General features: G+C 28.1%; 1 protein-coding gene across 2 annotated transcripts in view; it reads right to left on the minus strand.

Annotated features, from left to right (window-relative positions):
• Window positions 1-16,570, minus strand: part of LOC111617201 (eye-specific diacylglycerol kinase-like) — a 107,270-nt gene that overhangs the window by 40,517 nt on the left and 50,183 nt on the right. The window lies entirely within an intron of this gene.

Genomic DNA, 16,570 nt, shown 5'->3' on the forward strand with positions numbered 1-16,570 from the left:
AATATGCAATTGGATGGAAGTGCATCGTCAGTAAAGACTATATTTAGGTTACTGCGTTAAGTTATACATTAAATTATGTAAACATAAAATAATTTGTCGCTTAAGCTTACAAAAGTCTTGTGTTCCAAACACCCTTCTGAACCATTTTTTAAAATTTAAAATAGCATTTCAATTTATTTAATAAATGGTTTTATGTTATGCTTTAATATGATTAATTAATCAAAACTGTCTTAAGTTACACCCTTGTCATATGCACACACACTCCCCATTATCCTTAAAAACATCCTTATAGAATTCTTCTTTCTATAGCATTTACTGTATTATGGCTGCATCTACATCATAACAATCTTGAATTCTATATACACTAAAAATCTTTTAAACAGTATATCTGACTACTTATCTAAAATTTTAATGACTTATTCACCTGTCAATTTATTAAAACTGCAAATCTATTAACTGTTTATCTAAATAAACATCTGCTATAAAAGTGTGCTACCCCAGAAGCAATTTGTAGTGCAAAACATTATTTATACGTCCGACTACAGACCTGTCAGATGTAAATGAATGTGCGCACAAAAAGAATTAAAACTGCAATTCATTTTGTACAATAAAATTAAATTAGGCAAACAAATTCTTATTTTAATATAAACTGTAATAAATGTATCTTGAAAAAATAAAATAAAGGAGAAGATATAAAAAGAAATGATGAAATTATCTAAACGTTCGGCGATCAATAATCCAATAATCTATTCCCAAGAGAAACAAACAATTTAAAAATATAAATCGGCGACTGCCGCTAAAACACTAACTTAAAAATAAAATTATCCGATAAAAACTCACATTATAAACTTAAAAGAAAAGCTACAAAATTAAATAACTTAATAAGCTCGGGCTTTTAAAACAAAATCGACAGAATCTATCAGAATTTCCAGAAAGTTTCTGCTTGTTTTTGTCGTATATATATTGTATCAAAATATCGAGTACAGAGAGTATGGTTTATTATTTAATAGAGATAAAACACTCACCCGGAAATCCAACCGTCGAAACAGTTAAAAAATTCAAAAGAATCTAACGCAATAACTACCGAACAGACGGCCATATCGATATTATTGAATTGGCACATCTAGTTTTGTAATAGAATAATATAAGAATTACTGAATGGAAGTTCAAAAGTTGCTGACTGTTTTTGTCTACATATACATTCGAAACTCATTTCTATATTGCAATAGTGTCCTTGAACACAATCGTAGTAAATACTAATAACTATACTTCTACACTTCATAAAATTATTCACCCGTTAAATTTCATTGTTTATTTATTAATAAAATACATTATCTGGCTTTTAAAAAATGTAATCTTAAACATTTATTTTTTGATATAAAATCACAAAAATGTATGAAAACTTTTATAAATGGAAGTTATTTTAGGAGAGAATAAATATTTTAATTAAAATAATTACTCTAAGAAAGTAGAAAAATTGCAGTTACTGTATGACATTTTTCTCATTTTAAATTCATTACAGTTATTGTAATCTTTAAAAATTTCTGTACTCTCCTTTGTCATTCGTAATGAAATTTTTACATCTTGTAACGTCCTTTTAAAATCGTACAGTCACAAAAATAAAAATGGCAATTCATTCAGATTCGAGAAGAAATTTTTGCGGTTAATTAAATGTAACCTAGCAACGGTCGTGTTTGTGCTACGTTAATTTTAAGTTTATGAGAAAATTAATTCTTTCGAGCTCTCTGCTTTTTTCACGGACTCATTTATGTGCGACTGCTTACTTTTTATCTTTAATTTGTTACGTAAGAACATAAAATTAATTTATCTCTTAAAGTGGAAAATATTGCTTTAGATTGAAATGTAAAAAACTTATGAACTGATTGTCAGAAATGATATTTTTTAAAATCATTTTTATTTAATTCAAACTATTTTTGTGTGTCAAAATACTTTAAATTCGACTGTAACAAATCACAAAAGATATAGTCCCCAGGTGAATGAATCAGATACCATCTGCAGTATGAGTCGTTGACCTTTGTACATAGCTTAGTTCAATCAGGTTCTCTTGTGATGCTTATCATACAAGGCACGAACCAATGAATCAAATTAAACTTTCACATTACTTGTGAGTAGGAAAAATACATACATACATACATACATATTATATATATGTGTATATGTATTAATGGATTAAAAAATCTTTTAGTTATATATCATCTATCACAGAGCATCTTTGGCATCCATCCCAAGAAGATATGAAAAAAAAAATCAATCAAAATACATTCATATATTATTTCCTTTAACTAAAAATAGTTAAAGACTATCTTTACACGTAACTTTTATACAATAGTAAGTTTTCACACTAACTTTGTACAGCTTGAAATGAAAATCTTATTCAAAAGTATCAAATTATAAATATGTAAATCAAAATGGAAATGAATTTCCTCATTTTAATTAGATTACGGCCATCTGTTTAAAGTTATACGTTACAATATCAAGAATTTGTGCACTGAGAAGAGACACTCGTAACTTACAAAGTGCATTAATAACATTTTAAGTAGACAGTAAAGAATTATTTGTTCTGTATCATTTGAAGTAAAAAACCGTATTTCTATAACTAAACAATGTTTAGATTTGAATTGTATATTTAACTTTGGTGCAATAACATATAGATTATTAATGAAAATAAACAACAGATATTGGTTGGTAATTATTGTACATGGGTGACACTTGTCTTCGGAAACTAATTATGTCTTAATTATACAATTACAGATAGAAATACATAATAAAAAAAGTTTACTTAAACAAACAAAAATTAGAATTTTTGTCAATTCTAATTAAATAAAGGATAATTTAATTCATATTTTTAACATTTTTATGATTTAATTATGGAAATTTCAATCATGCTAGAAGCTAAGAATATACATTACAGAGCAAATATTAACAACAGACATATCAGTTTATATTTAACTGATGTGGGTGATATTTTTTAAAATTATATATTGCATAGCTGAAAAACAATTTTATTTATATATGTTTCAGCAGCTTTCATAGTAGTATTTAGAATTGTACTATTCTCAGAGTACAATTACAGATGGTAATGTATATGTAATGGTAATGTATAGACTAACAATTTTTCTTTGCCATATTTTATATATTACAATGGACTAACTGGCAAAAAAACCTGTATTTTATTAGTCTAACATGGGAAAGAGGAAGTTAAACAAAGAAACTAGAGAACAATACACTGCATACAGAAGTTATAGAACAAACAATACAGACTAAAATATAACTACTTATCTCAGAAAATACAGAGGTCAATTTGTCAGATAATTTTACCAAAACTATAATACAAAAAACTATTTTGAATTAAAATATATTTAATATATTTTTTTAGTTAAGTTATTCCAAAATATGTAAACCACACATTGATAATAAAAAAGGTGTAAATAAATACATACACAGCATAATATAATACTCAATAAAACAACATACACAAAAATATTCAAGATAAATGAAGCAGTGGAGATTCTAAGTGATGTCACGTCTTTACTGTCCAAATTATCATAAAAATCACATCTTTCTATGTCTGAATATATTATCATCATCCATAGATAAATTATAATTTACTATCGAGCACGAAAGCAAACAATTCATCATGTAAGATTCAAAATCATTCAGAAAAATAGGTCTTTAACAAGAATAACTGCTTTTATACAAATGGTGTAATAAACAATTATCTGTAAACAATAGCACATGGCTAAAATGGTTGGCAACATGATCGTTTATTGATTTCAGAAATGCTTTAATTACAATTAAGGAACATTAAATAAAGCAGAAACTGTATAAAGACTCCCAGGAATGGTCAAAGTGACACATCAAAAGATTTCACCCAGTATATGAAATATAAACCCTTTATTTTTATTATATAAATTTCAATTTATCTTACTTTAAGTTTGATATTTTTGCTTTATATTTAATTCAGCTTATCATCATCCTTTTCTCAACTTTAACACATTCAAATAAATAAATATTTACTTTATTTGTTTAAAGATAATTGTTCAAACACTAAATCTTTGGCATATATTTCTTTTAAAGTTAAATATGCCTGTTACTTAACTCCTTGGAATCAAATATAAGCCAGTAAATTATGTTAATCTATAAGATGCTAATTTTTCATTGAAGTTATATATAAATATCTAGCAACTTCAATATTTTTTTTACTTAGTAATTTGTTCTATACTCTATTTTGCTAATCTTTACTAGAAAAAATTATTTATTTACTGATCATATCAGTCTCATAGCCAGGAATAAATCATTGGAGGCTAGAGGAGGAAATTATGCCTAGTGCTGATTGGGGAAAAAAGTCACATTAGATGCATCATAAGCGTAAAAATAAGCAACAGTAGCCCAAATTTGCATGAAGAAAGCAAGAGCATATATTATTAATGGATAAGCTGAAAGGGCATAGCCATCTCTTAGCCCCCACAGCTATGGGTCTGGATCAAATTAAACTGTAGTACTTATCTTCATCTGTTATCTTTTAGTATTAGTAAATATCTTTATTAACATACACATTCTACTATTTATTAACTCATTTTTCAATTACCATTAGTCACTGTAATTTCGAATTTTTGCATAAAATAAGTGCATAGTTCTTAGATATCTAGTTATAAAAAATGTCTTTAAAATTGATTTTGTAAGATGATAATTTCATTTTTTTAAATTTATGCATCACAAGTGATGGGATAAGATTGTATTTTGAAGATTAAAGGTAAGTTTTTTTATGATATGTGAGCCATTCTATTATTTCTGATTATAAATGACATAAAATTCTATAAAAATACATAATTTTTTAAAATTTAATTATATTTCAATTCAGAAATCTCCTGACAAAGTCAAGTGGCACGAGTTACCTACATGGGTTTTAAATACATCACAATTCTGAGAAAATGTTTCGATAATCCAAGTTAATCGTTCTCAGGTAGTAATTTACTCAAAAATCCACATGCAGGCTTTGGATTTCGACCAATTTTCTATATTTAGAATAATAATAGTAATTAATAATTTATTGGCTTAACAGCCAATGTTGAATAATTAAATTACTCATTTAAATCTAAAGGGAATTTATGATATTTTTGAACATTCGTAGAAAAATATTTATGAGCTTAACATATACTGTAATATATAAAACCATTAAAGTTATGAATCATCCTTCAGAAGAATGACGAATTTTCTAGCCATTCGGTGTTATATTATTTTTAAAAATTAGTTTTATATCTATTAAAAAAATTACAGTTTTACTTTTATAACATGTTTATCCAATTAATTTTCAGAATTTAAATCAATATTTTTCAAAATAATGCTAAAAATCAACTGTTTTCCACTTTACTAGAAATGGTTAAAAACTTATAAAATATGAGAAATGTCACTGTACTAACTACTTCTGAGGTATATCTATATATTATACTGCTACATTTCGTGAATGTAGCAGTATAGTCAATTAATTCCTTTGACTTTTTACTCCTACGAGCATAATCTTGAGCCACATTTGTACCTAAGATCCCATAAACCAAACTGTAATTGTAATTATAGTTTTTTACTGTATATTCATTGAATATTTTAATTAATGTAATTACAAAATTAAATTACAAATTGTTAATAGCAAGAATCAATTACATAAGATACCTTTTATGTATTTGTTACATAAATATGTTTCAGTATACAATGCATCATATATAAACAAATAGTAAATCAATATGTAATTATTATTACATAATTGAATTATGCCATTTGTATAGTTATTATTATTCTAATTTAAAAAAGAAATTTGATATTAAACTACATAAAGTTATCACATTTAATGTTTAATGTTATAAATTTCCTAGGAATATATTTAAATTTAGAAATGAAAATATGTTAACATAACCACAGCTGTTAATACACAAACATTTTTTAAATTCATAATGTATTTGCAGTCACAAGTTACGACTCAAAACTTAATTTTTCTTCAAGAAAATCTCAAAATTTATCCAAGCAACCAAAGAGTGGCCGTTTCTTAATTATTCCTATAGGAAATGTTATATTTGATGAATAAATAAGTTAATTTTAAAAGTCACTACCCTAATTCTGCACTCATTTTTCCACAGAAATTACAATTTGGCCGATGACACCACACGAGTTCTTGGACTCTTCAGAGTTTCTGCGAACCCACTCTCCATTAAAATTTCTTTTGTACTTTAATAATTTTATGGGTTTTAACTGCAACAACAAACTGGCGCACGGAGTAACAAGCAAGAAGAAAAATTACACAGTGCTGTCAAAACAAATAAAGAATGTTTAAATGCAGACAAAACAGTTTAAAAACGAGATAAAACGTTCCTTCCAGTCATTTTGTATAAAGGAAATGCAATATATAGCAACAGGAATTAAATACGCCTTCTATAAATATACCACAATACTTACCAAGCTGTCAATATCCTCTACAAACATTTATAACTGTGGAAATGTTAACACAATCAGCAGAATTTATATAAATTTAATTTGAAGTTAGTAACACAATTCATGAATAAATGATGTTCAGGTTAATAAATGTTCATTGTTTGACATAAGAGAAGTTTTTTTTTTATATAGAAAATGTGTGTAAATTGTGATTAAAAAGGAGAGAGATGCTCACCCATTGGAATGAATTGGTTCATTAACCAAATGTTGACTCATTTCAAAACCAACATTTCTTGTTTACTTAATACATTACCAGCTCCTTTTATGCATTTGGAATGAGTTATTTGTACAAATGGACGGTTTTTATATCTCGTAAGAGACGAAAATGTTTCATTAATTTCGAAATCTCTAAAGTAATACTTATTGCTTACAATCTTTACAACAGAAGAACCAAACGAACTCTATTTTCACTACCGACGACAGCGGCGCCAAAACGGATAACGACTGAACTAAATTCATCAAATAGATTTTTTTTCGTCGATACTCTAATTGACCCTAATGAGGGAATTAAACGTGCGAAAGTGAAGATTTTACGTAAGTTTGAACGTTACTTTATATAAATAAATTTAATCGCCTCATTTTTGTATATTTTTTATTTTTAAAGTATATTTTAGGAGAGGTCGGATGGGACAAGGCCGAGAAGAGCAAGCCTAGGGCACCGGGATCGAATCCGGGTGAGTCACCCCAGGAAATTTCTGTTAATACCCCTTTTAATACGTGGTAACAATTAAATAATGAAACAAATTTTTAATTCTGTACAAAAAAATTGGGTTTTGTGCAAATCTATACAGTAATTATTCTGCAACTGTAATTATTCTGCAACTGTAATTTATCTAATACATTTTATAGTTAAAAACTATAATTTTCCTTTACGTCTCTCATTTTTTAATTAATTTTCGTAAAATATTGTTTTTAAGCATCCTCAGTGTATAACTATATGTTTAAGTTTAAGCGTAGATTTAAAGTAAAAATCCTTTTGTGTAATGAATATTAGTATAATTTTACATGCCAAAAGTCACAGACTTATAATTTAGGAGTAATAAAAGCATTTAAATTTAAAAATTTATAAGAGCAATACTTACGCCAAAGGCTTTTGTAAATGTCTTACTTAAAAACTGGCTTAATTTTAAAATTTAAGCGGTGCTATATTTCAAAACAGAAACGAAATTTTACTCACTAAATGCTTCAAAGTTTACAGGAGAGAAAGGTAAAGTCAAGAAGACTATTCAACTGCTTATCTAATCTTATCTGGTTGTTATCGCGAGTTGACAATTATCTCTAGATTAAATTTGAAAATATTAAAATTGTTTTTGCGTTAATGGCTAGGTTGTGTGCCAATAAAAGCCCTGTTTAAATCTAATAATAATACTAATTAGAATATTTCATTCATTAATTTAATTATTGTTTATTTTATTGGAAAGATTTTTTTAAATGGATAAGGGTAAATTTCAAATGTTTTTTTTAAATAAAGAACCTCACAGAGTGCTATTTTTCTAATGTAAAATTATTTAATATATTTCTTATATGATAATTAGATATTTATTTATTAATATGTGACTAATACATTATGATTTTTAGAACTCATGAGGTTTCATACAACAAAAAAATTGTAACGAATTCAATGAATAAATAAATGACCATTTTAATACCAACTTAAGCTAAATAATAATAATAATAATAACAAATAGGATTGGATTGAATTGATAGAAGGCAACGCAACAGTTGAGCGATCTGCCAAGGGGGAATGTCTCATTGAAGAACTTTCCATAGGAAACTGGTCCCTATTTAGGTACTAGACACATGAAGAAAACCCGGAAAATTTCACGTGGCCAGTCCATTGGTCAGTCAACCACGGCCCATTACCACGTTGTTCAATAGCTTCGTGCACTCGGCCATTGGTGGAATTTTGAAAATATTAAAGTGATGCATCCTAATTAAATTATTCTAGATACCAATTTAACCATAATTTAATTTAAAGACTATTATTATACAATTTTAGATTCTATAAATAAATTATTTGTCTTATTTGAAGTAATATAACACAGCAGAATCAAATTTTTATCTTATGAAATATTTTGAAGAGAAGCGAAGAGATGTAAACAAAATTTTATTTTTATGTTTAGATTCTAATACTTTAACAACTTTATCGTCATTAAAAATTAATTTTAATCTATTCTCAATAATAAATAAATATTTTAGTCGTTCAGTAGTCTGTCTTTACTAAAAGTACTTTCAATATAATTTCACATTTTTATCTTCAAATCAAACTACACATAAATATAAATTTTTTAATAATGTTATTATTTAGAATTTCGGAATGATGTTGCAATATATAAAATAAATATAATTTACATATTTTATAACATGTATCGTTGATGCGCGCTGTTTCTATTACTAATGCAAACAAGATACGTGATGTATTTCTATAATGCGAAATGCGATAGAGTTTAAATGATTATATCTCATGAAAGTTTAATATTTTACATTAAATGATTCGAAAACAATTTTACTAAAGTAAATTTAAATTTGTATTACGAATACTACAAGATACGCAAATAAAACTCTTTTTAATATATTTCTTTTTGCAATACGTGCAATTTGTGCAACTTTTTGCAATTTTAGTGATACTCTTTTAAGAAGTATCACTAAAAACGATTGATCATGACAACCGGATCGCATCAATCAGTAATGGTTGTGTCACTTTTACTTTATTATATGAAACACAGTAAAATATATCTGTTGATATACTTGGTCCAGACTTATTTTTTTTATGATAAAAATTCCAATATGACACTTAATTACAATTTTTTTCCAATTCGTTAATGAAGAAATTAATCATACTAATTAATAACAACAGAAATGTGTATCGAATAACAATACTTATTCATTATTAAAAATTATTGTATTTATATTGTGGTTTTGTTGTGAGAATAGAGCTAATGTAGCTAAATTATATGCACAAGATAAACAAAAGCTTTTCATATACCACTTTCCATTAATTAGTAATACTTTAAATTTTGGAAGAACATGCATTAAATAATTATAAAATGATATTTCACACCTTAAGTAAATGGAAATTAATTATTTTTGAAAAAAATAATTCATGGTAAGAAATCCTTTACAATTATTATATTAAGAATACATATTAATTTATAGTTTACAATGTAAAAAAGAAAATAGTTTGTATAGGATATTAAACTGTTTAGTTTTTTCTAAATTAAGTTTAGAATATTCTAAATTAAATGGTCTAATTATTTCTAGTTTATCTGTTATACAATGAGATTATATTGTAAGTCACCTTACATAATATGTAAGTAAGATAAAGCAATAAGTCTATATGACAACGTTAATATCAATGTTGGCATATAAAAAACAAAGCAACAATAACTAAGGTAAACAAAGAATAAAACATTAAAATATATTTACAAGAGCGATTGTTAATAGCCAAGTATGAACTTATAAGAATATTTATTCAGGCTTAACGTATATGAAAAATAGTTAAAAGCAAATTATTATGTTATTAAATGATCTATACGAGAATAAATTTAGTACAGTAAATTTTATTATATTAGTTTAATTTCAGGCAAAATTCCAATTTATCATCATGATTATAATGTAATTCTGACCTCCCCATCAGAGGGCAAAATCAAAATTATCTAGCCCTCTAGTGGCGAAACCAAACTTATGCAATTCAGCGAAATTTCGTTGCTAAGCGACATTGTAAACATTAAAAAACTTTTAAAAATCATCTTAAATATTGATATAAATAGAATATTTCACGTGTAGTTTCGCCTTTAAAGTTTGTAATTTTAAAGCATATATTTGAGAAGTATTAAATGTTAAAACTTACACTTAAGCTGTTTGAGGGATGACGTCTATGTTATGCGTTAACTTTAACTTTGCTATATGATATCATTACAAAAAATTGCAGAAACCACGTGGTTTGACTATTATAATCGTGCATTGTGATGTCATATATCCGGTATAGATAAAAGTGACTCGGCTAGTTATAAACATTGAACATTTTACATTGTAAATATAAATTCTAAATATAGCACATACATTCTTAATTTTAAAATAACAAAATCAAAATAATAATTGAGAAAATATTGTAAGAAAGAATAAATTTGAATTTCAAAATTAACCAATAAGAGAGTGAGATTTTTTATTTTTTTACTCCTTTCACCCTGTGAGCAATAAGTGGGTCATTTTAATTGTATGCTTTAATTATACAACCGAATGGCCGATGCGGTCAAGGCGTTCTGGAGGATCTTGGATAAAATCGGAGGAGTCGAAAATCCTCAGGAATTTTTCGGGATGGTCTGCCCCAGATGTGTACGTCCCGTCTTTCACTCGGCCTACCCATTGAACTTACATAAAAGGCCCTCATAGTGCCTACACAACAAAGAGCCAACCATAAAAAATATCACTTATTGTAGGTTTAACCAGGCCCACAATAAGCGTAATTAGGTTGTGAGGGTCCGATCCCGACATAACCGGGACATGTCACCTTCCCCTAAAAATTTCTGGGGTTTCTATGGCATAGCGGTAAGCTAATGTGTTACCACCTCGGCCATCCTGCCGCCGGAGGATGGTATGTGGTCAATTCAAATCTAGATTTAATCTGTTATTAGATTATTGTATACAGTTTTTCTTTTTCCCGAAACAACTGAAAGTTCATAAAACTCTTTCATTATAATAACCCAGACGGAGCGATGATGTCACGAGTTATTGACTCGTTAGGGAAGACATAAAATTCGAATTATTTTCAATTTATTAAGCTATTATTTTAGTTATTATGTGAGGTTTCTTTTGCTTATCTGATATAAATAATAATGAACAAATGTTCGTTTGTAAGGATTCTTCTAGACGTAATCTTTGAAAATTCTATCCATAAATGAATTAAGAACAAAAAAAAAATATTCGTTTCGAATTATTTTATTACTTTCTAACATTTATATTTTATTAATCCTTTTATTTATAGCACATAAACGGCGATAAATCATTTTTTATGAATAAAAATTCAGTTCGATAACCTGTATAACGTCTCATGAACCAATCACGTTTGTCTATTTTGATGACGTATTCTATTTTTAAAATTCGAATTTTCGATTTATTTAAATCAATTTTATTTAACTTTCAAATATTTATATTATTATTTCACATTATACACTTTAAAACGTTTTAAATAACTTTAACAAGTCACTATTTAAACTTTTAGCAAGCATTTAATAAATAAAAATACAAATTGAAATGTTTATTTTTCTGTGTCGCCATCTCGCGGAGAAAATATTAAATTTTTATATTTGAAAGGAATATTTTATTTAAAAATGAAAGATATAACCTATACTATAAGAAGATTGTGGTATGTGCTAATGGATTTATATACATCTATATATTGTTGAGCATATTTTAAAGTCAGTAAATATAAGCAAAAATGTACTCTGCAAGTATATAGTTTACACAAATCCTGTTGTGTTTACCTCTATAGACCTGTGTGTAACTTTTGTATATATATATATATATATATATGTATGTATATATGTCTTGTTGTGTGAGCCCTGCATGTACTGTACTTCCTGTGGTGTGTACCCTGCACGTACTTCCTGTTGTGCACACCCTGTATGTACTTCCTGTTTTGCGCGCCGGCACGTACTGTACTTCCTGTTGTGTGCATCTCTGGAAACATCTTATATATGTATATATTCCTGTTATGCGGCTTACATGTATTTATTATAGTGTTTTATGCATTTCTGAATACTTCATGTTGTATCATACAGAAAATGCTCTTAACAATACAAAGATATACAGAAATCCTTCAACATATACGTCAAAGCTCGAGGATTTACCAAAAATTACATGCACAAGATAAACGCAAACAAAAGCTCTAACACAAACGTGCGTACAGGCTACCAACACAAGAGCATTAGTCGATTTACAATACAATGCAATCAGAAAAACAAAAACATTCTAAACACGGGCACGTGTTAATGCTGGTATTTAGAATCACAGACTACAAACAAGTCTATCGTCTTAAAGTATACACAACAACGGATGAAAGAATACGAGTTCAAGACCTTAAGACAACAAAGGAACGTACAAAAAATAACACAGCAATGTGTAATTAACAGGCATGGAACAGAACAATCCGTATTCTAATAGGATTGTTTATATAAGAATTGTCTGGCATATTTATTCTTTCGATAGTTAAATGTTTATATAGCGGTGTTTACTCTTTTCGCGATCAATACCAGAAAAATAAGCAAACAATAATACACTTGACATGTGTTTAATGTAGAAAATTAAACTTATCCGCCACTATTTTGATATTAATTACAGTATTTATGAACATGTATGCGCGTCTTCGCCTTATGGCAATAGCATACATCGAGTAATCGTAATTAAAATACCCCTATACAATGCCGTGAAGAGAGAGATTTGGTATGGTGACATTTCAGGACGTGCGGAAGACATTTCTGTAAAAGAAATTAGTATAAAATTCGCCGATGTGGAAATTTTGGAGCTGCAAGCAACGAAAACATTTATGCATGCTTAAAAATATGGTTTATCGTTGCAAATTTGGCAGCCTGAGGCAGTATTGCATTGCATCACAAATGATCTACACATTGTTCACGTGTTCAGTTTTTACACCTTCAGAATGGGTACCACATTGAGCAGTATCCCATGCATCTTTAAGACTTCTGTAAAGTACTGTTATTGCAGCGCCAAAAGTGCCATAGTGGCGTGTTTTATTACTAACCATTTTTACGGAAATGTCTTCAGCGTGTCTCGAGATGTCACCGTACCCAATTTAATTGCACAACTCTAGACAACGTTGATAGGGGTACTTCAATTAAGATTACCCGGTACTTCTACATCAACTTCGTGTCATTTTTCAAGTTTTCTCGTTACTGAAATGTAAGAATGACGTCAATTTGATTTAAAAGTGGACGGTATTCTAACGAAATGAATGCACTTCTTTACTTTGATGAGCGCTCTTTGCGTGTTCTGTCAGTCGTGGTGTTTTTATTATTACTGTACCTCTATTCTCGTGTCTTCGTGTATATGTTCTGGTATTCTACTGCGCGATTGTTATGTTTTGCTATGCATTTTCTCCTTTTATACGTTCTTACAGTGTGTTGAGCCTGTTCTTGTGTTTTACTTTGCCTTTTCTCGTCTTACTGTACTTGTTCTTACTTTTTCTTTGCTTGTGTTATTCTGTTTTTAATTCTATACGATTATTGGCATTCGCACAAACACCGGCTTGTTATTTCACACACTTATTGTTTATATTATTTATATTTTCTTAAATCACGTACTCGCACTTTATGCCGTACACGTGATTAATTATATCCATATGCAAATGAACATTTTGTAAATTAGTCTTGTCAGAACCTATTTTAAAACAGATATACTCAATTATTATTAAGTAGTAGTGAATATTGAAGTACAATAACAACGTAGTGAAGTGTTGTTAAAAGCGGAAGTACAGGAGAACAGAGACACGTCATTTATATGAATTTCGAGAGTAAAGAATATTAAATTGAAGCAAACTTATTATTATTCCTCATTAAAATCCCTAGAATATTACAGAAAATTCCGACTTTTTAAAATAAAGATAATGCTTTGATAATTAAACAATGGAAGTAGAACACGTAATAATACTCCTGTGATATTTTAAATTTAGGTAATTTTGTATTTATAAAGTATTAATTTTCTCTCTGAAATTAATAAGCTTACAGTTGGCTGCCTGCGATGTTTCTGTGTAAAAAAAAAAGAGGAGCGGGGTTTTTTTAATCCTTTTTTTCTTACTTTTTCTTATTAAAATGCCAGTTAAAAGATACAGTATTTGAATTTCTCAAAATGTATTTTGTGAATTTTTATTTCTGTATTTAATCAAAATGTAATCATTTGTAGTATGTGTGCCCTTTCACGTGCACCCATTTGCAACGTGTGCCTTCTTTAACGTGCACTCTTAGTGTGTGTGTATTCATTAACATTATTCGTTAAATGCGCTTATTTGTATTGAGTGAGATTGAAGTTTTGTTCACTGTGTCTTTTTTTCGTGCACAAATTTACACTCCTATATACATCTATAAGCCATATATAATACATATATACATCTATAATATATAATATTCTTATATTTGCAATACATATACCACCAATACTTTAATTTATTTCGCATTTATTTGCATACACTCACAGTTTATGATTTAATTCCTCACTTATACAATTGCGCTACGTACTTATGTTACACGTTACGTAGCTATAAATCTACTGTGACGTTTGTGTTAGCCTCTACTTCATTGATTTTCCTCGTGTTTTAGGTTACGTATAAAAATGTTACAAGTGTATTCTTTTACACAAAAAAAGTTAACTTTCAAAGAAAATTGGCACAAATGAAGAATGACATTAACTTAACAGCCATTTTAATACTAGAACAAACGTTTATATCAGAAATTTAAGAAAGAAATAATGTAAATCGATTTTTTAATGCACAACTACGATCGATATTAATATACACGAGTAGAATATACACATATAAATTTTTTTTACAAAGAAAAATAGAAAAAATTACAAGTAAATTATCAATAAACACTAACGTTTGAAAGCCATTACTGTGTATTTTACGTTAAAACGATTTTTTCATAAAAATATATTTTCAATTTTTTTTCTTTTTTAAAGCAATAAATGACAGGTTTGAGGAACGTACGTGTTTATTAAATGGTGTGTAAATGCTGAATTTTCTGAAATTTTATTTGATTTATAGGGTGGCAGATACTTTGTTTCAGTTATGTAACTTTCACAGAAGGGGGTAGATTAGCCATAGGAGGAGGTAGATTAACCATAGAATGCAGTAGATTAGCCATAAAAATTGATAGATTAGCCAAGAAAAACTGTAGATTAGTCATAAAAAAGGGGTGGTTAGCCATAAAAAGTGGTGAATTAGCTATAGAAAGGGTACAGAACTGTATAGGAAGGATTTAGATTAACTTTTTTATAAAAGCTAATCAATCTTTTTTTTTGAAAATTGGCTTTCTAAAATATAATAAAATGAAAGTTATATACATTAAAATAGTTTAAAGAAAACCTTACAGAACTTTTACTTTCTAGTCCGTTATATATATATAACGGACTGGAAAGTATGGCCATTGGTCAAAAACGACCCCCACGAATTTTACATTTTTTGGACTCGGCACCTTGAAACGTCGAGAAATACAAAACAAACCTGTTTTTGTTTTTTTTTCTCCTGTACGTACGGATGTGTGGGAGCACGATTTTGTTCATCCACTTTGAAGGTTAATAACTCCCGTTTCTTTTGTCAAAAATTTCAGAAATTTTGCAGGGAGATTCGAGTATTAGAGCCATTGATGCTACTAAATTTTGGTGGTTAAAGATTGAGGGGTTAGGGAGATAGAAAGATATCACGTGCCCTATCTGGAGGGGTCCTACTTAATATATTACTCGTTAGCATTTACAATTTTTTTATAAAACACGTCTATTCTCAAAATTAAGCTTTTTACCATTTTATAATAATTTTAATAATATAAAAAATTTTTAAATAAAATCTCCTAACAGATGGCGCCGCACATTTTTCCATTTTTGCGTGGAAAGTTATGCAACTTGTTGCTGGAGTTTTTTCTTTTGTTTGATTTTTTACATTATTTTCAACTATTATTTGATAATACTGCTACAGTATTGAGATTTATATTACGATTTATGTTCCTAATATACACCAAAACGTCAAATTTTCTCTCAGGAATCCGAAATCGATCCTGCGCTCCTCGTTTTCTCGTACTTTTGAAACTATCGAGAATCTTCCAACTAATTTATAACCATACAAATCATTACGAAAAATAGTTTCAACTGAAACTAATTAGTTTAACTTTAAATTTAACGATATTTTGTTGTATTTTTTTGGTAGTTTGTTAAGTTTTTTGATGCATCTCACGCAAGGTCAGCCTTAATTGCTTAACTAGAGACAGGCTGAGTCGCTTACACGCTATTAATACTTCGACTTGGTAGTTGCACTTTACTAATGATCATTTGAATAATGGCATCGTAA

This window comes from Centruroides sculpturatus, unplaced genomic scaffold (assembly GCF_000671375.1).
Source record: "Centruroides sculpturatus isolate CEXI.00-Female unplaced genomic scaffold, Cexi_2.0 scaffold96, whole genome shotgun sequence".
In the NCBI taxonomy this organism is placed as follows: Eukaryota; Metazoa; Arthropoda; class Arachnida; order Scorpiones; family Buthidae; genus Centruroides; species Centruroides sculpturatus.